Source organism: Somniosus microcephalus, chromosome 21, assembly GCF_052327205.1.
Source record: "Somniosus microcephalus isolate GS21.2 chromosome 21, FLI_Smic_1.0, whole genome shotgun sequence".
NCBI lineage: Eukaryota > Metazoa > Chordata > Chondrichthyes > Squaliformes > Somniosidae > Somniosus > Somniosus microcephalus.
This window is the reverse complement of record NC_141007.1, coordinates 25,242,790-25,267,045: the sequence shown is the minus strand read 5'-3', so window position 1 is coordinate 25,267,045 and position 24,256 is coordinate 25,242,790. Positions and strand designations below refer to the sequence as shown.

At 47.6% G+C, this 24,256-nt stretch overlaps 1 long non-coding RNA gene across 1 annotated transcript; it reads right to left on the bottom strand.

Annotated features, from left to right (window-relative positions):
* Positions 1–361: 361 nt before the first annotated feature.
* LOC147102657 (uncharacterized) lies at positions 362–5,909 on the bottom strand. Its single transcript, XR_015073043.1, has 2 exons — positions 5,680–5,909; positions 362–2,145 (listed from the first exon to the last, which is right to left on the bottom strand). It is a non-coding gene; the product is annotated as an uncharacterized LOC147102657 (long non-coding RNA).
* Positions 5,910–24,256: the final 18,347 nt, after the last annotated feature.

The window sequence follows — 24,256 nt, the reverse complement described above, 5'->3', positions numbered from 1 at the left end:
GCAACGCTGAAAGCCTTTTCCAGCGTAACGTCCTTTTCAGATAAAAGCCATTTCTGGGTTCCTTCACTTTGAAGCCCACACACAAACTTGTCCCTTAAGGTATCTGCCAGTCCCGCTCCAAACTGGCAGTGTTTCGATAGTTTGTGCAGTTCTGTTAAATAATCAGCATTGATTTAATCCTTATGCTGGTTCCGTTTGTGAAACTTGAATCTTTCTGCTATCAGCAGCGGTGTGGGGTTTAAATGTTCCTTTAGTATCGTTACTGTTGTAGCTAATTTGGGGCTACGTGGACCAGGTGATATTCTAGGCCGACACGATCCCAACAGAAGCCTTTGGAGTCAAATAAAACTCTGACCACGAGTGAATGGCAAAGTAAAAGAATGCTTTATTGCAGAGCTCTGGGAGAAGCAGCTATACACCCGGTGTGCAATCGCCACACTTCTCGTTTTGTACACTTAAGCCGCCTACTTTTATACAGAGGTCAAAACAACTTAGACGGTTGATTACATAATCCGAGCGACACCCCGTGACATCTAACACGGTTATCTATTCTTAAGCAAACGGTTACATATTCTGAAACCAGCAATGGCCATATGTTAATTTGGGCCTCTGGCCGCAGACAAGATAAGCAGAAGTCCAACCTATTTTTCGTTGTAAGGTGACCACAATCGTTCAATAACAAAACTGCAGCTGGCATTATCTCATCCCAGCCTACGTGCGAGCTCAGGGGGCCCCTTTGTCAACCAGTTTAATGTCAAGTATCCCGACAGCCTTTGCAAAAGTCCTTAATACTGAAATTCTCCTCAACAATCCCTCCTTTTGGTGCTGGACCACGATTTTCTTGGCCCAGCTGACCACCAATCCTCTTTCTTCACAGTGCTGTTCCTACAACCACTGCCTCTTCCCGGGGACGTCAGGCGGCTCGGATTCGTCCGTCTTGTCTTGTTCCATAAGCGATAGTTCGTCTGCCTGAATCGCACTGACTGGCATTGTCGCTGTCATCGCCATTTTGCAGCAAACTCGCACTATAGTTAGCAAACAGCATATTGCAACACATATCGCAACGATGATAGCCAATGCATGCATTATCCAGGAACCCCATCCTGTTAGTCCTAGCCACTCCAACCATCCTTCTCCCGGATTGGTATGGACTCTCTTCACTTCATCCTTCATGTGGTTTACTAAGTTTGTGATCTTTTCTGAACTATCAGGGATATAAGTACAGCACTCACTTCCTATCAAGACACAGGTTCCTCCTTGTGCTGCAAGGAGGTAATCTAAGGCCATTCGATTTTGGAGGGTTACTGTTCTAATGGCTACCATTTCAGTACTCATTTCTTTTAAAGCTTCCCCAGTAACATTGGCAACTACCTCTATTAGCCTTGCCAACCTCCTTGTTTCATCCATTAAGTTCATTATTCCATAGGGAGGGTTTATTACACCAAAAAATCTCTGATAAGCTCCTAGCTCTCTTTTAATCCGGTGTTTCTTAAATTCGTGGTGTTTCCCAATCTACTGGTATTTGTTAGTACCAGATAAGGGGGGTTTACACTGGTATTATAGGATGTATAATACCATCCCTCAAACTCGGTCATTTCATAACCCGCCGTCCTGAGGGCGGAACAATTCATTCCAGTAAAAGGGTTCCGTCGGATTGCACCCCTGGTGGCAGTACGGTTTCCGACTGCCTCCTCACACGGTACGTTAGTTTGGTTCTGGCGGTGCATCCATATCAGCATTTGAGTAACATTAAAGGCCACCGGACGAAGGGGTATTCCACCCCTACTATGTATCGGGATGTGGATACAGACCCAACAGCTGGACTGCTCCCTTTTCTTAGCATACTCGTAGGACATATAAACAAAGGTATTTACGTGTAAATTACGCTTACACCGCGGTCTGCCCCGGGTTACCGTAACAATGCATATTATCGCAACTAAACATATTACGGTCTTCATTTTCAATTTTAAGTAAGGACTGCCTGTCTGAAACTGGCTTATGGTTTCTCTGGCCCTCCCGATAACACTCTTGTAACAACGCGTTAAGATAAAAGCACACAAGCACAACCGATGCAATAAGCCACAAAATAAATGCCCACACAGGCAAACAGATCAAAGTATCAGGCATTAATCAGCTGATGTTGACCTGGAAAATAATACAAGGGTGTATTAGTAGTAACTTCTATGCACACCCCTTCTGAGGTAGATTAAAGCTTAAAACTTAAAATGGGTGTTGGATGTCAGCAGGTCAGAACGATCCAAACACCATAACAGATCTCGCATAATCGCAGTCACCTTTCCAAGGCCGAGTACGAGTTCTGTAACCCCGAAGCGTAATCCTTATGCCTTAACCAAACAGTATCAATTCTCAATCTGCGTTGTACGCCCCTACAGATTGAGTCCTTAACACAATAACTTAACAACTTTAATCTTAATTTTATGCTGGTTACATTCATTTAGTCAGTCTTTTCTTTCGTGGTTACACTCTCCCCGGTAGTCTCCGTCTCAGGAGGCTCCAGGGATGACTTTGGCTCATATATCTTTAGCTGTGTCCAATGTTTCCACACTCCCTTTCCCCGTATGTCTAGACAGGCGCAAGTATCTCCGCTAATAATAACTTCGTAAGGCCCATTCCATTTGGGAGCAAAGCCTGATTGGGTTGGTAATACCTTTAGCATTACCCTAGTTCCTGCTGTAGGGACTTCTGGTAACGGGAAGGGGAATTCCTTCTCGTCCTGCTCCCTCTGGCGGTACCTTACCTGCGTCCGCATTTCTTTTAATTGTTTACTCATTTCTTGGACATATCGCCGTAGCTTGTCCTTTAAGGGGCCGACATCCACCCCTCCCGTAATTATGCCTTCTGGCAATTGCATTGCTCGTCCTGTCATAAGTTCATACGGGGCAAGGCCTGTGGTGCGATTACAGGTGGCTCGTAATTTCATCAGAATGATAGGTAACACTTCCACCCATGTTTTTCCCGATTCCTGCATGGCCTTAGCCAGCGCATTTTTTAGTGTTCGGTTCATTCTTTCTACCATCCCCGAGCTCTGGGGATGGTAGGGTATATGAAACTTTTGCTTAATTCCCATTAATTGGCACATATGTTTGACCCACCTCCGGTGAAGTGGGTCCCTTGATCCGAATCTATCTGGAGCGGCATTCCCCAACGTGGGATTACCTCCTCCGCCAAGATTCGAGCGACTGTAGTGGCCGTACAATTTCTGGTGGGGAATGCCTCCACCCATCTTGTGAATTGATCAATAATCACTAAGCAATACGTCTTACCCTTTGACATGGGTAGGGGCCCCGTAAAATCAATTTGCAAATGCTCCCATGGCCCTCGGGGCCTGGGTTGGTGTCCTAGTCTAATTTTAACTGGTCTTCCTGGGTTATGCTGAGCGCACACGATGCATCGTTGACAATACTTAGCAATATCCCGCCCCATACCCTTCCACCACCACTCCTTACCTAAAGTCTGTTGCATCGCCTCCTTTCCCGAGTGGCTTAATCCATGGTGTATTTCGAGTAGGGTATTCTGTATACACTCGGGGGCCATTACCTTGTTATTTATTCGCCATACTCCGTCTGCTGTTGGTCTGGCTCCTTGTTCTTTCCATCTTTGCCTTTCTAGGTTTGCTTCTTTCCGTTCCAAGATCAGGGCTGCCTGAGCTGCCCATATAACCCGTCCATTCTGGACTGTCTCTGGCTGGTTCTTTTTGGTGCGCTTTAATCTTTATTACTGCGACCTGTTTAGGCTTATTACTAGCTTCCAGGAGGGCTTCGATTCTTTCCTGATGTCTTATGGGGGTTCCTCCGGTAGTTACAAATCCCCGTCTGCCCCATGCAGTCATGTAGTCATGGACTACACCGAACGCATATCGGCTATCTGTATATATATTTACAATTTTATTCTCGGACTCTTCTAGTGCTACTGTCAGAGCCACTAGTTCTGCTACTTGGGCTGACAAGCCTCCTTCAAGTCTCCCCGTTCGTACAGTTCTCATCTGACTATTTACTACAGCCCAGCCCGTACGAGGCTGTCCGTCTATATATTTTCGGGACCCGTCCACGTACAGGGTCTCTTCAGCCCCTGGTAACGGAGTGTCTTTTATCTTGTCTCCCTCTAAGTCAGCATCTACATCTCCACAATCATGGGAAATACCCGACCCCAATACTCCTTCAACGGTTTTGGTTGCTTACAGTCTCTAATAAAGTGTCCTACCTTACCACAATTGTGGCAAGCGCCTTTCGGTTTTGTCCCTGACCCGACATTGTCGGATTGGACTGCACTTACTCTCTCCTTCTTCACTTGCACCTCTTCCTTCTCCCTAGTCTGTAATCCGTCAACGCCACATGCCCATTCAACTATCTCATCATATACTCTGGTAGTCAGTACTCCTAGTTTTAGGATTGCCTGATGGGGGGGGGGGGACAGCCCATCTTTAAATGCCTGGATAAAGGCTGGGTCTGTTCTCACCGCGTTTGGCTGTCCAGAGGATTCTCCGTAGACGGCGAACAATCGTTCCCCGTATTCTGAAGAGCCCTCTCCTTTCTTTTGTTTACACGCCGTTATTTTATTCCAATTTGTGGGGGCCTCTCCTAACACCCCTTGTACTGCTATTTTGTATAACTGGAAGGCGGGAGTCATTTCTTCCTTATTCATTTTTAGTGGGCATTGATTCACCCATCTTCCGTTGCGGTAGTCTGTGTTGGCATTGCCAGCGCCTTGGTTTTCAGGCACCAACCGCCATCTGTCCACGGGGCATGCTGCCTGCACTAATTGGTGTACGTCCCTAAGGTGGAGGGAATGACCCTGCCAAACTGAATCCAGCTCCGCCCAAAATTTAGTGTTAGAACTCCGGGTCTGTAGTTTTCCCAGACGGCTCATAACGGCTTCCTTTTCACCTGGGGTAAATGCTTTCCAATCTGCTCTTCCCCTATTAGCAACCACTAGGTCATTCAGTGGGTCTTGCCTTGTCGCCGGTGCTACATTATAAACTGGGGGTGCGCTGGGGTTGGTATATGGGGGCAGAGCTTCTTCTCTCCCTGTCTCTCCCCAGGTTTGTCGGTTATATTCTCTCAGCCATTGTTGTTGTCCTTCATTAACTCCTTTGAGGACTTCTATTTGCTTTTTACATCCCTCACACTCTGTTCGGAGGTTATCTATCTGAAGTTGTTTTCCCTTAAGACTCACCGCTGCCTTTTCTGCCTGTTCTATCAATCCTGCCAATTGATGAACCAACAGTACTCCTGCTTTTTTAGTTCTTCCCTTTTTCTGTGTGTCCCACCATGACCGCTGTTGGTCCAAACCTTTGGATACGTCCCACCCGTCTTTCTGCATTCTTTCAATTAGGGCACATCTATCCGTCATAAAAGTATCGATGAGGGAGCCCGGGGGCCCCCGCTTCAGATCCTTACTCGACATTATGTCCCTTGGCCACTATCTTCGGCCCCCCGATTCTGAGAACACAAATACCTTTCTCTCGGGGTCCGTCACGTGTAAGTAAAGGTTGGTCCGGCTCCTTTACCTCTCCTCCAGTTCTCCTCCTAGGCTATACCTGGTTTCCCTGGAATCTCCAGTTCTCCTCCCAGGCTATACCTAGTTTCCCTGGAATTACAAGAAATAATGCAGTCTTACGGTTGTTAGTATCCTAGCACAATTTTACATATGCCATCTCACCTCTCTTTTGTTCTTTTAGATCACTCGAGCGTGTGTCCGCTTGATCAGGGCGGCCAGTCACTCGGTGACCCTGCTCGCAGCGCCAATTGTTGTAGCTAATTTGGGGCTACGTGGACCAGGTGATATTCTAGGTCGACACGATCCCAACAGAAGCCTTTGGAGTCAAATAAAACTCTGACCACGAGTGAATGGCAAAGTAAAAGAATGCTTTATTGCAGAGCTCTGGGAGAAGCAGCGAGACACCCGGTGTGCAATCGCCACACTTCTCGTTTTGTACACTTAAGCCGCCTACTTTTATACAGGGGTCAAAACAACTTAGACGGTTGATTACATAATCCGAGCGACACCCCGTGACATCTAAAACGGTTATCTATTCTTAAGCAAACGGTTACATATTCTGAAACCAGCAATGGCCATATGTTAATTTGGGCCTCTGGCCGCAGACAAGATAAGCAGAAGTCCAATCTATTTTTCGTTGTAAGGTGACCACAATCGTTCAATAACAAAACTGCAGCTGGCATTATCTCATCCCAGCCTACGTGCGAGCTCAGGGGGCCCCTTTGTCAACCAGTTTAATGTCAAGTATCCCGACAGCCTTTGCAAAAGTCCTTAATACTGAAATTCTCCTCAACAGTTACTATGTCTTCAAAACTCTTTTCCATTGGCTTCGTTGGGGTTACTAGATTTCGTAATAAACCATACGTCTTTGCACCCATTAAATTTAACAATACCGACGCTTTCTTGTCATCTGACACCTCATTTGCCTTGCAGTACACCTCTATTCGTTCGACATATGTAGTCCAATCTTCGACTTGCAGTGATACTGCCACTCTTCGGCATTTTGGGTGTTGTTTAAAATGGCATCTCCCAATGGCTTAAAATGGCGTCTCCCGCACTTTCCTTCCTCCCCCGCTGCTGCCAACGCCGCTCTCGGCGGTCCTCGTGGCAATGGCGGCGCCTCGTGGGTTTCTGCGCTTCTCTCTTCCTCTCTCCGACGCTGCTCGGCCCCTGAACACCGGCTGCGCCCTGTGCACTCTGCACTCTCTCTCTCTCCCCCGTCAACGCTGCTCGTCCCTTTGCTGTGCCGCTCGGTCGGGCTCTAGCCCGCCGCTCTTCGGGAAGGGTCTGCGCACTACCTGTTGCCAGCCCGTTTCGCTGGACTACCTCGACTGGAAAGCCAAGCCTGGCTCTCGACAGCCTCCCCCGCAATTCTCGAGTCTCTGCTGGATGACTGGGCGGTTGCCCGTGGTCGACGCCCGAGTCTCTGGCCTTGACCTCCAATCCACTGATCTCCAGGAACGAATCCCCGGGAGGTGATGCAGAGTTGCAGGTAGGTTCGAACCTGCCTCGTCGCCAATGTTACGTCCGTGTATAATAAGACACAGACTGCAGAGAACGGTACAACAGGTGTTTACTCAACGTGGCTCACATTGCAACTGATCTGTACAGATTACTACTCAGTGTTATATACAGGTGTGGTCACTGCCGGTACTGCAGTATACATGAGCTGTAAAAAATAGTTCCCTCCTTAAACATATATACATTACACTATAGGACGTGCGATTTTAATAAACTGCCCTGAGTGCTGGGATAGCCTCACTGCCAAAGCATTCACTGCCCAGTGAGAGGTGGCAAGAGTTAAACCCTCAAACCCCTTCACAGCAGGTAGGCTGTGAAACAAGAAAGGCAGCAGCAGGGTCGAGCTTGCCCCTTTTAACCACGCCTATGGCTTTGACATGACTGAAAACCTCAGGATTTATACGATGTTGACAGCAATCAAGCTAAAAATAAAATTGGCTAAACTCCGCTGCTGACTTATTGGCTAATGGGACTGTGTCCTGAGGATTGATCTGTGCCAAGTTGGTCAGTCACAGTTAGGGTGGCACTGGGGAGGGTACTCAGTTTTCTAGGAGAAGGGAACAAAAACTAGCCAGGGTTCCTGCTCGTCATCCAACTGTGAGTGTGGGTGTGTGGACATAGGGGGTAAGGACAAAATCAGGCTCGGCTCTGATATCTCGCACGGTCAATTAGTACACACATATATACACGCATACAAGATCGTGGAGGATGCCACTACCTAGGAAACCATATTCGACTGCAACTACTCGCTTCAGGAGAGGGGAGATGAGAGGAACCTTGCCTAACCTTCTGTTTAGCTCCGTCAATGGCTCAGTGAATTTATCCAGTGAGTCACTGAATCATGTCAGACCAGTGGAGGTCCCGGGTTCAATCACTGGTCTGATGTTGGGAGCACAACTGCTGGCCCATTCACCCTCAGTATATGGAGGGGAAAACCAGCTGAGGAATCACTGCCCAGTGACCCCTACATTGAATGGCGGAGCAGACTCCAGGGGCTGATTGGCCGACTCCCATCCATATGTTCCAATTTTTTAGTTCTAAACATTTACATTTCTTGTAACACATGGAATTTTCTTTTAAAGTTACTGGCTCTGAGATTACATCTTGAGCTGTTCGTGATCATCTGAAACTCTTGGGATTGGAGAGGAGACATTAACCTGTTTACAATTAAAGGAAGACTTGGAAGACTTGCGTTTAGATAGCACCTTTCACAACCATCGGACGTCTCAAAGCGCTTTACAGCCAATGAAGTACTTTCAAAGTGGAGTCACTGTTGTAATGTGGGAAACGCGACAGCCAATTTGCACACAGCAAGCTCCCACAAACAGCAATGTGAAAATGCCCAGATAATCTGTTTTTGTTATATTGGCCCCAGGACACCGGGGATAACTCCCCTACTCTTCTTCGAGATAGTGGCCACAGGATCTTTTACGTCCACTTAAGAGAGCAGATGGGGTCCTCGGTTTAACGCCTCATCCGAAAGACGGCACCTCCGAGAGTGCAGCGCTCCCTCAGCACTGCACTGGAAGTGTCAGCCTAGTTTTATGTGCTCAAGTCCCTGGAGTGGGACTATGAACCCACAACCTTCTGGCTCAGCGGCGAGGGTGCTACCCACTGAGCCACAGCTGACATTTAAAAGAGTGGTGTGAGGAATTTCTGGATGTGTGTTCATGCTCCTATGCTAGTGTCCCACAATGCAATGTCAGGGACCATATTTTTTTTTGAAATTATTTTCTTTTTTAACATAATAACAAAAATATTGCCATTTGACTGGGTTGACCATCCAGCCTTACAGTGTCGCTGTAACCTGCTAATGGTTCGATCACACTTGGAGCTGAGACCAAGGGATGTGCATTAGTTTGACACGCAATAAAAAATTCACCAGGCTCTGTCCTAAAAAATATTTATAGTAACTCGTGCATTTACAAAGAAAAAGAAGCATAAATAATGCAGAGGTTTAAAATGTAGATGATGTGCTGAGGGAATCAAGTTATTTTGGCAGAAACCAAGCATTTGGCTCGTTTTCAGATACCAGCCCGTGAGTGATGCAGTGAAATGGAAATGAAGAGCCTGCTTGTCCGAACTGACAGTGGTGAGTTGGGAAGGGGGTCGGAGTTAAAGACATGTGCGTGTCAACAATGAACGTGTTCTGAAATTATCGGCAAAAGGAGCTTGGGCGCAGCTAATACCCTGTCAAAACCTACATTTCAAGATCTGTGCGAGAGAACAGCTTATGTAAAAACAGGGCCCTCTCTGCCCTCTCATGCCGCAGAAGAGCAGGGGAGTTCTCCCCGGTTCCTGGCCAATGTTTACATAAGAAATAGGAGCAGGAGTAGGCCACCTGGCCCCTCAAGCCTGCTCCGCCATTCAATAAGATCATGGATGATCTTGGGCTCAAAGCCATTTCCCTGCCTGCTCTCCATGACCCTTCACTCCCTTATCTTGTAAAAATCTGTCTATCTCCACCTTCTCTACCACAGAAGGCAGTTGAGGCCAATTCATTAAATATATTCAAGAAGGAGTTAGATATATTTCTTAAGGCTAAAGGGATCAAGGGATATGGGGAGAAAGCAGGGACAGGGTATTGAATTTGGATGATCAGCCATGATCTCATTAAATGGCGGAGCAGGCTCGAGGGGCCAAATGGCCTACTCCTGCTCCTATCTTCTATGTTTCTATGTTTCTATGTTAAATGTATTTAATGACCCAGCCTCCATGGCTCTCTGGAGCAGAGAATTCCACAGATTTACGACCCTCTGAGAGAAGAAATTCTTCCTCATCTCAGTTCTAAAAGGGCGACCCTTTATTCTGAAACTGCTCCCAGGTTCTAGATTTCCCCACAAGTGGAAACATCCTCTCTGCATCTACCTTGTCAAGCCCCCTCAGTATCTTATATGTTTCAATAAGATCGCCTCTCATTCTTCTAAATTCCAATGAGTAGAGGCCCAACCTTTCTTCATAAGTCAACCCCCTCATCTCTGGAATTAACCTAGTGAATTGCCTCTGAACTGCCTCCAATGCAAGTATATCCCTCCTTAAATAAGGAGACCAAAACTGTACACAGTACTCAAGGTGTGGTCTCACCAATACCCTGAACAGTTGTAGCAGAACTTCCCTGCTTTTATACTCCAACCCCCTTACCCATCAACCAACACCACTGAATCAGATTATCCGGTCATCCGGAGGCACGAGGTCACGTGATGAAACCTGCAGGAATACCTCCAACTAGAGTCGACAACACTGCCCTAAGACAATCAGTGTACGAACAGTTGACCTGTTTGTCTGAAATTCCTCTCTCCACCAAAGTAATGGAGGGAGGGAGTGAGTCCAAGTCTTCATACGCTCGTATCCCGTGCTATAACGGCAGGGCCCATGAATAGAGGGCTGGATCCCCAAACGAGAGCTCGCTGTGAGGGAGCGCTACTCGAGAAAACGTGGGCCCTTAGCCCGCCTGCTTTTCCATCCTGATTGGGGGATGAGCCTTTATATTTAAAAGAAAATCTGCCTCAGGTAATGTAAAGCAACTGCAGCTCAGGCCCCGTCTTGCAAGAGAAATACGTTGATTAAAAATAGAACAAAGGGAGACTAAAATTAAGTTGCTCAAAAAAACCCCAGATCAACACATTTATGTGGAATATTGCAGAACACTGGTTGTTGTGCAGATGTGATGACAGGGGCTGTGGCACATCCCCCTAACACTCCTCCTTATAATGAGCTAGGAAAAGGAAATAAGAACTGTATTGATTCAGCTGACTGACCAAGTTGATCAGCCCCCTACCAGGAACAATGGGGGAACAGCTCTGGGGACTGGAGATGAGCAAGGATCATCAGTCTTAGGCTATTTCTGCCTGTCATACGCTGGTGGGAGGGTTCCCTTTCATTATCAGACAGCCGTTGACCTAGATAAGCAATGTAGCTTTCTTCTCTATTTCTCCCTGCAATGTGGAGAATAAATAACTGTAAAAAAAAATTACGCAACAGTTCTTATTAAAAAAAAATGTAATATAACATTTTATTCAGCAATGGCTAAAAACGAAAGTCTTATTGTACAGTACTTAGCCTTGCTCGCCCATCATTCCTGTCCTTGTCAATCTCCATTAACTGCCCACCCCCCCCCACAGTGCACCGATATAAAGATCCACAAGCGTGTTTACCGATTCCTCCATGGCCTTGCCCCACCCTATCACTGCAATCTCCTTTTGCCCTACATGCACCTCTCCCTCCATTCCTCTTAACACAACTGTCAGCCATTAGGGCCCAGGTCCCTTGAATTCTCTTCCAAAACCCGTCCACCTTGACACCTCTCTCCCTTCCTTCAAAACGTAAATATCAGCCTTGGCTCATTGGTAGAGTTCTCCCTTCTGAGTCAGAAGTTCGTGGGTTCACAGTACCACACCAGAGACTTGAGCACAAAATCAAGGCCGGCACTCCAGTGCAGTACTGGGGGGCTGCTGCACTGTCGGAGGTGCCATCCTTCGGATGAGACGTTAAAGCGAGGTCCCGTCTGCCCTCTCAGGTGGACGTAAAAGATCACATGGCACTATTCAAAGACGAGCAGGGGAGTTCCCCCCTGGGGAGTCCTGGCCAATATTTATCCCTCCACCAACAGCACTCAACAGATTATCTGGTCATTATCACGTTGCTGTTTGTGGGACCTTGCTGTGCGCAGATTGGCTGCCGCGTTCTCCTGCATTACAACAGTGAGTACACTTCATTGGCTGTAAAGCACTTTGGGAACATCCTGAGGTCGTGAAAGGCGCTATACAAATGTAAGTTCTTTCTTTTATTTTCTCCACAAAAGCTCCCCTTCCCCGTCCCCATCCTCTCCAGATTCTTACTTAGTGATGGAATTACCCCCGCCCCCACCCCCCATGAAGCACACTGAGACATTCCGCCACGTCCGAGGCACCGGTAAAGTGTAAGTTGCTGTTGCAAAATTAAGAGAAAAGCCTCATAAACTATACTCGTGGATGATGTGACTTCTGACCTGAAAATATTGTGCCACAGCAAGTAGTAACACTTGTAAATTTCCTGCACTTTTATTTCATTCTGTTTGTACATTTTCAGTGGTTTAAGCTCATTCAATAACTGAAGCTCTATAATCTCCTGATTGTGTCAATTATCTGTCTCCTGAATAGACGAGAGTATATTACAAGGCAGTAATCCCATCAAATTCAGATAAACCAGCAGTGCAAAGCTTGAGTGGTTTACAAGCCACCATTTGAACCCCAAGGTGAGATTACAGCTCTCCAGGGTTTCTACCACCTTTCGATTATATGTGTCAATGAGTCCAGGGATTGGTTTTACTCTGCCTTAGGGGCCGTTATGAAGCGGGTGAGGGCTGTCATGGTGGATGTCGCCAGGCAGCGCACTCCATATTGCTGTCGTGTGCTGCTGCAGCACCCTGAGGAGTTAATGACTGCAAGGTGCTCACCGCAAGCTTCCCTGAGTAATGATCGATAGCTGATCAGTAAGAAATAATAGTCATCATAGATCACAGTTTGCATTTGCCATGTGAATCTTGAGACTGCATCACTGCCTTCAATTCACTAATGGGCTGTATAGACCCCCGCCCCCACCCCACCGCCCCCACCCCCCCACCCCCACCCACCCCCCCACCACCGCCCCGTGTGTTCTACCACAAGCTCAATGCTTGAGGCTATTTTATTTTAATTTTTATTAATAAACCAAAGTGCAGGACATAGGCCAGGATATAAAAAGACAAGACAAGGGAAATCAAAAGTAGTGACGAGATGGTGCCAAACTTTGGGTTCCACAGTATGTTAATTAGGCCCCCCGCCCACCTGCCTTTTGCTGGACCCTTGTCCATGGACCTGATTCCTGCACTTAAAAAATTTAAAGGGGCCGGGTGGCATGATATTTTAATTCCTCTCCCACCCGTCAGGAGGTGGGGGGGTGGTTTAAAATCGAGGTCAATGACTTTGGCCTTGAACTATGACTCAGATTTATTAAAAGGTAAAAGGTTGAACAACAGCATGAAGTCAACACCGCACTTGGTTACAGAACGTCTATCTTAAAGTGCCATGAACACAAAAATAACAAAAGACACGACACTACATGAAACTGTCTCGGTGATGCTAAACCTGGAGCACGGTGCGTAACATAAAAGGTATATACCAGGGTTCGCACCACAGGGTCTTTAGGTACTTCTCTCTATCTCAGTGAACCCAGAAGAACTGATGAAGGGGAACACGCTGCCTGGGATATACCTCTCGCACACTTCAAATTTGAAAACTGGGACATAAAAGGTGTCTTCTACAGTTGAACTAAGTTTTAGCGAATGAATACAATTATCTCCAGAGCTCCGCCCAGATGTAAGACCCCAGTTCACTCTGCAAAGGTTACCAGGCACCCTCATTAGATTGATTTCAGGACAAAGTCTATGCCAAGTGTTTTTTACTTGCTTTACGATCAACGTATATTAGCACAGGAACAATGGCCGCGATTTCGCCAGCGGAGGTGGGATCGCGGCGGGAGAGGTGGTTGCTGGGTTCCGGTCTCGCTCCAGGCTGCAGCCGCTGTTTAAAAAGGATTTTCCGTTCATAGGGCTTGTTAAGCCCGCACTGCGGGGTTCCCGGCCAATTAAAAGGAAGCGGGTCTGATTACGTCATTTGATGACGCGTCATCAGCCGGCTTCCTTAAAGGGACCACGGCCACATTCATTTTGACAGCTGTGCTGTCAGTGTTCTACAGCATTGAGGTGCTGCAAACACTGAAAAAAAAACAGAGGTGCACGGCTGCACCCAGGCTCTCCCATGACTCCCTCCCTATGCTTATGGAGGGAGTCACAGCATGCAGAGAGGTCCTCTTCCCTTCCAAGGGCGGAAGAGACCTCCCCAGGAGACCAACACAGCCTGGTTGCACATTGCACATCGCACAGGACGACACAAGCAGGGATGTCGTCAGGAGGACCAGGCTGCAGTGGCACAAACCTTTCCATGATCTCAGTAGATCGTGAAACGTTACTGCCAAGTCACATTCAACCTCATGGTGCTGTGCCACTCATCACATCCCCATCACTCTGCCTTCCCTACCCTACTCCTGCACATCCTTACTCACACCAACTTACCTTACACCTCCACCCAATCCTCTCTATCTACGTTATCATATCCCCATCCCACTAGCCACCCCTCACACTCACCCTCATCCGAGTGCAATCATACCAACTAACAACATGCAAGGGTAGATTTGGGTGTTTTATGCAATGGTCATGTAAATTTTCTGCTAATGTGTTGTCAAACATTGAAATCTTTATTTTCAACACTTTGCCTTATTGTACAGATCTGTGCTCACCTTTGGAAGTGCCTTAGTGAGTTGCAGTGAATGGTGAGACATAAAGGTATCCCCCGCAACGGTGATGAGTGTGAAAGGAATGGCTTGGTCTTTGTAGGAATGCTTAAAGGTGCTGGTGTGGGGTGGTGTCAACCTGGCACATCATGTGGCAGCCAGGGTGTACAGCGTCAAGTGAAGTAAATCTGGCCATGGTGATGCCATCCATGGCCTCCTGGGCAGCAATGTTGTCGGGTGCTGATGCCCTGTGTCCTGTGCAGCATCAGGTGATGGCGGAGAAGGTTGGTATTGTTGTTGGTAATGTTGGTGTGACTGGTGATGTTGGTGTTGGGGCTGATCGTGGAGGGATTCAGAGGACCAAGGTGAGATTTTTTCAAGGGCACCGATGTTGCTGGAATAGATGGCAGCTGAAGTTGAGATAACAGAAGCGATCTGTCAATGGTGAGAGAGCTTTCTCCAAGGAGGTGACAGTGGATAGAGAGTTTAATCCAAACACTTCCAAATTGCATACAGCTCAAAAGTGTCTTCCAAGTCCAGAAGGCTCTAGCTTCTGACATTGGAAAGTGACCAGCTTTCATACCACTTTTGCAGCTGTCACCTATTCACAGCAATGGGGAGACATAGAGAACCCAACCTACTTACCTGACATGATCTCCGAACAATGTGAACCTCGTTAAAAAAGTGGTAAAATAGAAAAAGGCTGGCAAAATAGTAGTAAGCAAGCACTTAACAAGCAGTTAAGTATCTTAAATACCTCCCCCGCCGCTTGGTGTCGGGTCTGTTCTGAAATCACAGACCCGACACTTTGGAAACTTACATGGAGGCGGGTTCGCAGCGGGTTCCCAACCAGCTGTCAATCATTTTGATTTTGACAGCGGACCCGCCCCAAACCCGCACTCTGAGCACCGGCAAAATTCAGCCCAATGTCTTTGAAGTGCCATTTACCAGACAGCATTGTGGAAATCAAGTTACCTGTAATCACGTTTATAGCGACTAGTCATTGGCTATATAATGTATTAGAAGTCTTGCATATGGTGTGCCCTTCCTGTAAGCATCACACCTACTTCCTGTCACACTGCCGATGTCACACTTCAGTGAAAACTTTGATATCATGAGCAATGCCACAGGAGATATTCTAGTAGATAAATGCATAGACATTCTTGAGATTTAAATTGTGACAGAACTCCTATTTATCACAATTAGCACATATTTACCACGTTGTTGTTATTATTGCAGTTCTTCAACGCCCCTGTAACATTGAGCCTGTGTGCACTATAGATAATGATCGGACTACTGATAGCTCACCCTGCAGCAGCAGGACTCTGTGTAAGATTGAAGAATGAATCAAGGGTTGATCGGCTCATGTCCCAGTAGTAGCCATGCCAATCTGAGTTGTGGCACCAGGCTGACTGATCCCTTGATCTCCAGGCAGTATTAGTCTTTTCATGTGTCCTGTCTCTAATATGGAAGGCAGAATCAGCAAGATCTAGCTCCTGCATTCACTAATTTAGGAGATGATTGTGCAGGACTAAAAGACCATTACAGGGGGGAAAACAGTCTGAGAACTCCAAGTACCCAACGCTGGGGTGAGGGGATTTATCGGCCTTGCCATCTACTGTACTTTAATCAATTATTATTGAAGCCCAACTCACTACTCACAGCAACAGGATACAAAAGTGATGAAAATCAATGGTTTATTATTGAGCCTTAAGATTAAAGAGGGTAAATTTTAGCATTTTACATAGCAAAAATAAAATTGAATGTAACGCTTCACATTCCTACTAAATCATACTTTGAGAATGTCAGCTGTTTAATTTGCCTTTTTCCACCAATATTTTCTGGACTGATTTGCTCCAATTGGCAGCGACTCATCCCAGGATGCATTTGGGCAGGTGATAGTCATGCATGCAATGGTTGCCCCTGGCGACACTATCCTTCCTAACATGTCTTTGGCAGTACTGCCTGCTCCTGGGACACTAAGCTTTCTGACTCAGTGCTCTCCGGTTCCTCAGAGTCTTCAGAATCCCTTTCTTCATCCTAACCAGAAACCGTGACCATTTCCTCTCCAGGAGAGGCTTTGGTGTCTTGGGACTCATCAGTCAAGGTACATACAGAGACTCGATGAATTTATAAGTTTGGAAAGATCTGTGAACCTGTATTTTTTTTATATAAGAGTCTACTGCATTAGAATTTAATCTCTATCTTTCATTCTGATTTATGGACAACATATACAAAAGGGCATTGAAATATGAATGCAATATAAAGCAACATTGTTGTTCATGTCTAGTTGACTTAAGTTATGGGTCAGCTAATTGTGCACAGCCAATGATGCCAGTAATATAGATGCATTTTAAATAAATTTACTAGGCATAGCTGAATCAATTGTCATGTTTTCAAATGTTGGTGTCCAGAGAGATTTGGGTGACCTCGTGCAAGAAACACAGAAAGCTAGCAATAAGGAAGGCAAATGGCATGATGGCTTTCATTGCAAGGGGATTGGAATATAAGAGTAAGGAAGTCTTGCTACAATTGTACAGGGCCTTGGTGAGACCACACCTGGAGTACTGTGCACAGTTCTGGTCTCTTTACCTAAGGAAGGATACACTTGCCTTGGAGGCGGTGCAACAAAGGTTCACTAGATTGATTCCTGGGATGAGAGGGCTGTCCTATGATGAGAGATTGTGTAGAATGGGCCTATACCCTCTGGATTTTAGAAGAGTGAGAGGTGATCTCATTGAAACATACAAGATTCTGAAGGGGATTGACAGGGTAGATGCTGAGAGTTTGTTTCCCCTGGCTGGAGTGTCTAGAACTAGGGGGTATAGTCTCAGGATAAGGGGTAGGCCATTTAAGACTGAGATGAGGAGGAATTTCTTCACTCAGAGGGTTGTGAATCTTTGGAATTCTCTGCCCCAGAGGGCTGTGAATGCTGAGTCTTTGAGTATATTCAAGGCTGAGATAGATAGATTTTTGGACTCTAGGGGAATCAAGGGATATGGAGATCAGGCGGGAAAGTGGAGTTGACGTCGATGATCAACCATGATCTTATTGAATAGCGGAGCAGGCTTGAAGGGCCGTATGGCTGACTCCTGCTCTTGTTTCTTATGTTCTTCTGTTCTTATAAGTATATGGAAGATGGTGCCTACCTTTACCGGGTTTTCTTTCAAATTTCTCCCCTCTTGCTTTGAAGGCATTGACTTATCCTGCAATATGTTTCCACAGGCACGAGCTACTATCTGGTGACCAATGTTCATGCGTGAACCTTGTCAGTGAGTGTCCACAGACATTTTGATCATCAGGGTCACCACAGCCTTGATCGAACCTGCCTTCACGAGGGGGACAGGCCTTCCGAGCCCTCGCCCAAGATGAGGTCCCTGGCGCTCCGCAAGTGCACATCAGAAAATCACGGGCATGCTGCACTCAATTTTCCAATGCATGCTTGTGGCATGAAGTACCTCACCACGAATAAGGGCCACAGAGTGCTTTCTGGCAGGGGTCACTAGGTAGAAACTAGAAGTAGGGGTTCCTGGCTGATTGCTTCCACCTCTAGCCTAAGGGCACTGAGGTGAATTGCACCACCTGGCCGAGATCAGTCCAGATTTAACCTGGCTCTTTCCTGATCGATATGTAGAGTAGCACAATGTCCAATGCATGTGCTCACTGTGTCATCGGAGAAGCAGCTTTTTGGAGGGTCGCAGTACTTGCCTTGGCAGCATTTCTTACTCTGGACTTTGTGCAATCCTTAGCTGGGCCACCCCTTTTAAGTCATTATCTATAGATATAAAACGGTCCGTCTCTCTTTCCGTCTTTCCGTCTTTCCCTCTGTCTTTCCGCCTGTCCGGCTATACAATCAAAAGTTATAGAGTGTACCTACACTCATGTTATATCAAAAGAAAGCTTATGATTAGGGGAGTCTCATAGGTGTATTTACTTTTTGGTCAGACAAAAATTATTCGGACAGTATACAAAAATGTTTCAAAAATCCTCAAAACTCCGCTCATTAGCGGTTGACCAATCCTACCTCTCATTAGCGTTGAGTGACGTGCTGCTTGACCAATCCTACAGTTCAGTGACCTGATGGTTGACCAATCAGTGCATCACGGGCGGGACCTAATCCTCCAGTCTCCCTAAACTTCGACGCCATTTTTTTCATCCCCACAGGCCAAACAAACCCCCACATTGCGATTCCGGGACCGGCAGGTGAGTTTACACACAGCGGGCGGGTCATCGGCAGCGGCTGCCCGTCAACCGCGCCACCCACGGGGGAGCTCAGCGGCAGCTGCTGGCCGTCAACCGCATGATCCCTTGGGGAGCTCAGCTCGGGTCCGTCTCGGCCCGACATCCCGGCCAGCCCTCAACCGCTAGGCCCCGCACAGCTGGTATCACAACGGCACCGGGCCTGAGGCACTAGGCAGGGAGAGGGGAGGGAGGGGCAGAGAGAGGGGGAGGGACGGGAGGGAGGGACAGGAGAGGGGGAGAGGGAGGGAGAGAGAGAGGGGACAGACAGGGGCAGGGAGACCGCGCGGCCCAAAATTGCCCTGGCAACGCCGGGCACCCCCTGCTAGTATACATATATATGTGGCTGGCACATGCCCATCACAATTGAGACATTACACTTTGTTACAGATACAAAACAATCTCAAAAAAAGCAAAAGAAAGAGAAATTTTTCATCCTGAGTTCTTCTGATCTGGAGTCTGAAATGTGCAAGCAATTTTCTGACCTCAGGAGATTAAAAAGCAGATACAATTACCTGGATTATTTGAGGGCAAGGAGTACTTGAGCAGGGCCTAGAGGCACAGACCAAGTCAAGCACAGATCCATCTAAACATCACAACCACCCTGTGGACCCCAGGCTACCTGGGAGCAATGCCATGGGAGATGGGCTAATATTTCACTTGGTCAAAAACATTGACCAAGAAAAAAAGAAACTGAGAAATTAGAGTGATTGACACAGAAAGGGAGCAAAATGTTGCCACTCCTCAGGTACTGTCCCCTTTTCCTTCAGAACTGCCATCATCTCCGTACTCCTCAAAAAACTCACCCTTGACCCCTCTAATATTGCAAACTGCAGCCCTCATTTCCAACCTGCCTTTCCTTTCCAGAGTCCATTCCCATCTTTCCAGCAACTCCAGGTTTGAATGTCTCCAATCAGGTTTCTGCCTCTTACTACAGGCATGGGGTCAGCTTCCACAATGTACACTGGCAACACCCGGCTCTACCTCTCCGCTACCTCTCCACTGCCTCTGTGTTGTCAGGCTTCCAGTCCTGAAAGAGCCACAATTTTCTCCAATTAAACATTGGGAAGACCGAACCCATCATTGTCATCCTCTGCGACAAACTCCTTACCATTGCCATCGGATTCCATTCCCTCACGACCCACTGTCTCAGGTTGAATCAGACTGTTCTCAACCTCACTGTCCTATTCAACATCGAGCTCGGCCCAACGCACACAAATTCTCCTCGGCTTCTCCACTCCCTTCTCCTTCTTCAAGACCCTCCTCAAAACCCATCACTTTGACCAAGCTTTTGGTCACCCATCCTAACATCTCTTTCCTTGACTCAGTGTCCACTTTTTTTCTGATTATGCCTCTGTGAAGCCCCTTGGGACTTTTTTCTACGTTAAAGATGCTACATAAATGCATGTTGCTGTTGTTGCTGAAAGGCACAGGGGGAAAAAGGGAAATAAATTGGGGGAAAAGATGGCACAGGAAGATTGTGGGGATAAAGCAACATATTTTTCTCTTTCTCCTCCCACTTCCAAGTCGACAGTGGGGAGAGAGAGAAATATTTACGGGGAGGTGGGCTGGGTGCAGGTGAGGCTGAAAACGGCCAAAGAACCCGACAAGTCCAGGGATGCGGAGGTCCTGCAGAACTTAACGGCACAACCTCATTATCGGGACTGGAGGGAGAGAGAGGCCATCGCGGCTGGGGGTGATTGGGGGGGGGGGGGGAGAAAAAGGCCACGATTGACAGGGAGGAGGCTGAAGGCTTCCAGGAGGAAAGAATGCTGGAAAAAGGCATTTAACCTTGTGGAGCCGGCATCTCCAGCCTCCCTTTCACTGCCAGGTTCGGCGACCCCTGGGAAACCCGAGCACTAACAGTTTTAACCGGGCTCCCAATTGCGTTGTGGTGTATTTGGTGCATTCCAGAGTTGTTTAAAGTTGGTGACAGGGAGTGGTGCTGCAAGTGGAGACCATTTGCTCCCAGTCATGTGTGCTCTAGTTGTCATTCCCCTTGGCCTGCAGCAAGACAGGGAGATGGAACAGAGGCAGCAAAGAGGACAAGCTGCTCGCAAAGTGAGGAGAAGGAGGAGAAAGAGGAGGAGTAGGAAGGGAGGGGGCAACCAGCACATCCCATCTCCGGCTGGGCTATCCATGATTGTCTCATTCAACTATGGTTTCACTGAACACAACCCCAAATCCCCATTGTACAACAGTCACACACCTTACCATCCCTCTCTTCCGGACCATCACAGAGTCCTCTTGGCTACAATGTTGAAATAAATCCACCACAAACCAACTGCATACATCAATCCATCTAATATAACATAACAGAGTCAATTAATCACCCTTGTGGATTCCCTTAGTGCATGCCTTCCGCGAGCCTTTGCCTGTTCTAGTGCTCCTATGCAGTGCTACCCCAGTGGCTGCAACATGGCTGGTGGAAGGCTGCTGACTTTCAACGGAGGAGACTGCAGATGAACTTGCAGGATGACCTCGAGCAGCTCTGAGCCTAGAAGGCCCAGCTGCAGACTGCACCATCTCAGCATGGGTGGCAGCAGTCTGGGCTGGCTGTCTGACAGACAACAGCAAGGGCACTGGTGGAGTGGCAGTGTTGGGAGGATGAATGTTGTCATCCTGATAGAGGATCATGCTCCACGGAGCCACTGCCACTCCCCCAGGGCGGCGCCTCAGCAATGCTAGTAATCTGTTGGAGGACGGATTGCTGGACTGCTGTGACACCCTGCAAGCCCCTTTCCACACTGGTAAATGCAGCCACGATGGCAGCAGTCTGAGCTTGTGTGACAGCAAGTTGAGCCTGCATGAGAGCATTCTGAGCTTCCACTGCAGCACTCAGACGTTGGATGGTTTCTGCCTGTGCTGCAATGGAAGCTGAGACATTGACCATCAGACTCAGCATCATGGTTGGGTCCACAAGTGCTCTAATGGAGTTGGCCATCACTTCCATGCTGGAAATCATGGGCTCCAAGCTCTGCGCAAAGCCCTGTGCAAGGTTGATGCCGAACTCCTCCATGCTCCTTGGCATTGCACTCAGGCTTTCTGGCAGGCCTGCCACTGCACCAAGCATTTCATTGTGCATACCCATCAGCCTTCTTCTGTAAACCGCCCCATTGAAGTCCTCTTCTGACTCCTCTGCAGCAGAACTCGTGTGCGACCTCGCCCTCTGGGGAGCTGGCACCTGCACTACCCTTTCTCTCTGCCCTGGCTGGAGGCCACTCATGCCCAGTGTCTCACCACGTGCAGATCCCATGTTTAAGTTATCCACTAAAGTTTGCGGAGTGTCAGTATCTGAGCTATTGGCTGCGAGCGTGAAATCGAGTGACGGTACTGTGTCTTTATCATCAGCACCTTCTTCCTCTTCCAGTTCCTGCTCCTCCACCAGTGCCTGGCCAAGTGGCAGTTCTTGGGTATCTGAAAGGAGAAAGGCACAAGGGTAGGGTTATGGTGAGGGGAGGGGAGGAAAAGCAAGAGGTGCATGCTTACACCATGTGCAGCTTGTAAATCAGAAGAGATTGTGGGATGAGGGAGGTGGGATGTGAAAGGGAGGATTATGCATGAGGATACCATCATCTTGTATTGTTTCAGCCCCACCGCTGGCCACAGGCTCAGTGATGGCCCTCCCAAAAATGGCCAGCACCGTCTCCTCCATGGGGATCATGTTATGCAGGCGCGCTTGTCCCCTACCGGTTAGCTCCTGCTGCCTCTGGTTGTGAATCACCTTGTCCTGCAAGAGAAAGTGAAGTGTGTCAGTGAGTGTGGTGCAATGTGTTTGGGTGATGTCCCTGTCGTGGTTGAATAGCAGACAGTGTGGGCAAGGTGTGTGATGTGGGTGTGAAGCTTGCAGCAGTGGTAAGTGTGTGAGGGTGAGGTGAAGCTATGAATGTGAGGTATGAGTCATGTTTGGTAGAGATTGTTGGTAAGTGAGTGATGGGGGTGTGGTGCAGTGTGTGAGGCTAGCAGTGCAGATGGTGGGATATGTCATTTGCAAATGAACTCACTGACCTTGACCACTCGTGTGACGTCATTAAACTTCTTCCTGCACTGCAGCCAGGTTCTCGGGACTACACTGCTGGCATTGACCATGATGGCTATCTGCTCCCATTGCCTTTTCCAAATTTGCCTCAAGGGCCTCCTGGCCCCCTGTGGAAATAGAACCTCTCTCCTCCTGTTCACCTCCTGCACCAAGGACCCCGGTGCTGCATCAGAGAACCTTGGAGCACGTTCTCTCCCCTTTCGTGCCATCAGTACTTCTTCTTCCAGCTCACAATCTGTTCCCCAGCCAGTTGAATTGCCCATTGCAGCCAGAATGCACCTCCCCTTTAAGAGGTGCAGATAGCCTTTAAGAAGTGCAGGCTAGCTTTAATTGATGCTAGCCTCACATGGCCTTGGGCCCCCTTGCTGAGCATGCAGCCATTCAGCAGCACCATCAGCGCTGGGCTGCATGCCGCAATCATATTCATCAGCAGGCCCAATGTGTTAGTACACTGCCCCACTGACTCAGCGTGCACTGTCCCACCAATAAAGGAGACACAATGTACAGTCGGGCTTTCGACAGTTCCAGTTAGCATGCTTGTATCATTTGCTGCTCATTGGAACAATTAAGAAACAAAACTAGACATTGGCACAAAGTGGCTGAGCATCCCTGCTAAGTGCAGGATGTGGTGATGCTGCCAGTCAAGGACCATGCACCTCTGCCAAACTAAAATACCTTTGCCTGACCTTAATGTTTCTATAAAGAAGGGATTTGCCTCTCCTTGTCCCATCCCTACCTGCTGTTGCCATAAAAGGTGCAGGAATTTGATATCGCTCTGCATTTATGGGTCAGTAAAGGTATCAGCAGCAGATACTTATGTAAAGAAAGAAGCATCTAGAAAGACTTGCATTTCTATAGCGCCTTCCATGACCTCAGGATGTCCCAAAGGGCTTTACAGCCAATGAAGTACTTTTGACGTGTAGTCACTGTTGTAATGTAGGATATAAAGTCTCATCTGTAGGCATTTTCAACCCAAGGTGACCTTCTGATCTTTGAAGCCCAAGAAACAGAAAGCTCCTCACACCACAGATTGTGGAGAATGAATCACATTGAAGTGAGCAGTAGTTATTGGAAGAGATTTTTTTCTCCTGCCCTCGCCGAAATATTTCAATTTGATAGTTTCTCGATAGAACCATTTGTTAAATAAAATAGGATGGATATCACTGAGCACAAGGTAAAGCTATAAGGTCAGTGACAGGAAGCTGTGAACTGGCAAAGACATTAACACATCCACACGGTGCAGCAGACTGTCACTGTGAGTGAACGGACCCCTGGCAATAGAGATGTGATCTATGAATCGAGCAGCACAATTCAGGCCCTGTTTCAAGCGCGCGGGAGAAACCTCAGACAAAGTGGAACTGGAAATCAGTGAAGCATATTCGTCTCCGCGCCAGGAATGGGGAAGTTAGGTTTAATAGAGTAGAAATGTCTCCAGACTAGTAACTCTTTAATGCATCTGTCAATAGCAAAAGACAATCCTGCTGCTTTGTGCTTCGTGCTGCTGTTCGACTTTGTTTGAACAATATCCACTGGCACCATGTGAGGCAGACATGTGAGGGGGTGTTTATACTGTTGCTATTGAGACCAGGCGTTCTGGTACCAGGTCCAGCCATGTCATCTTGTTGCTCAGTG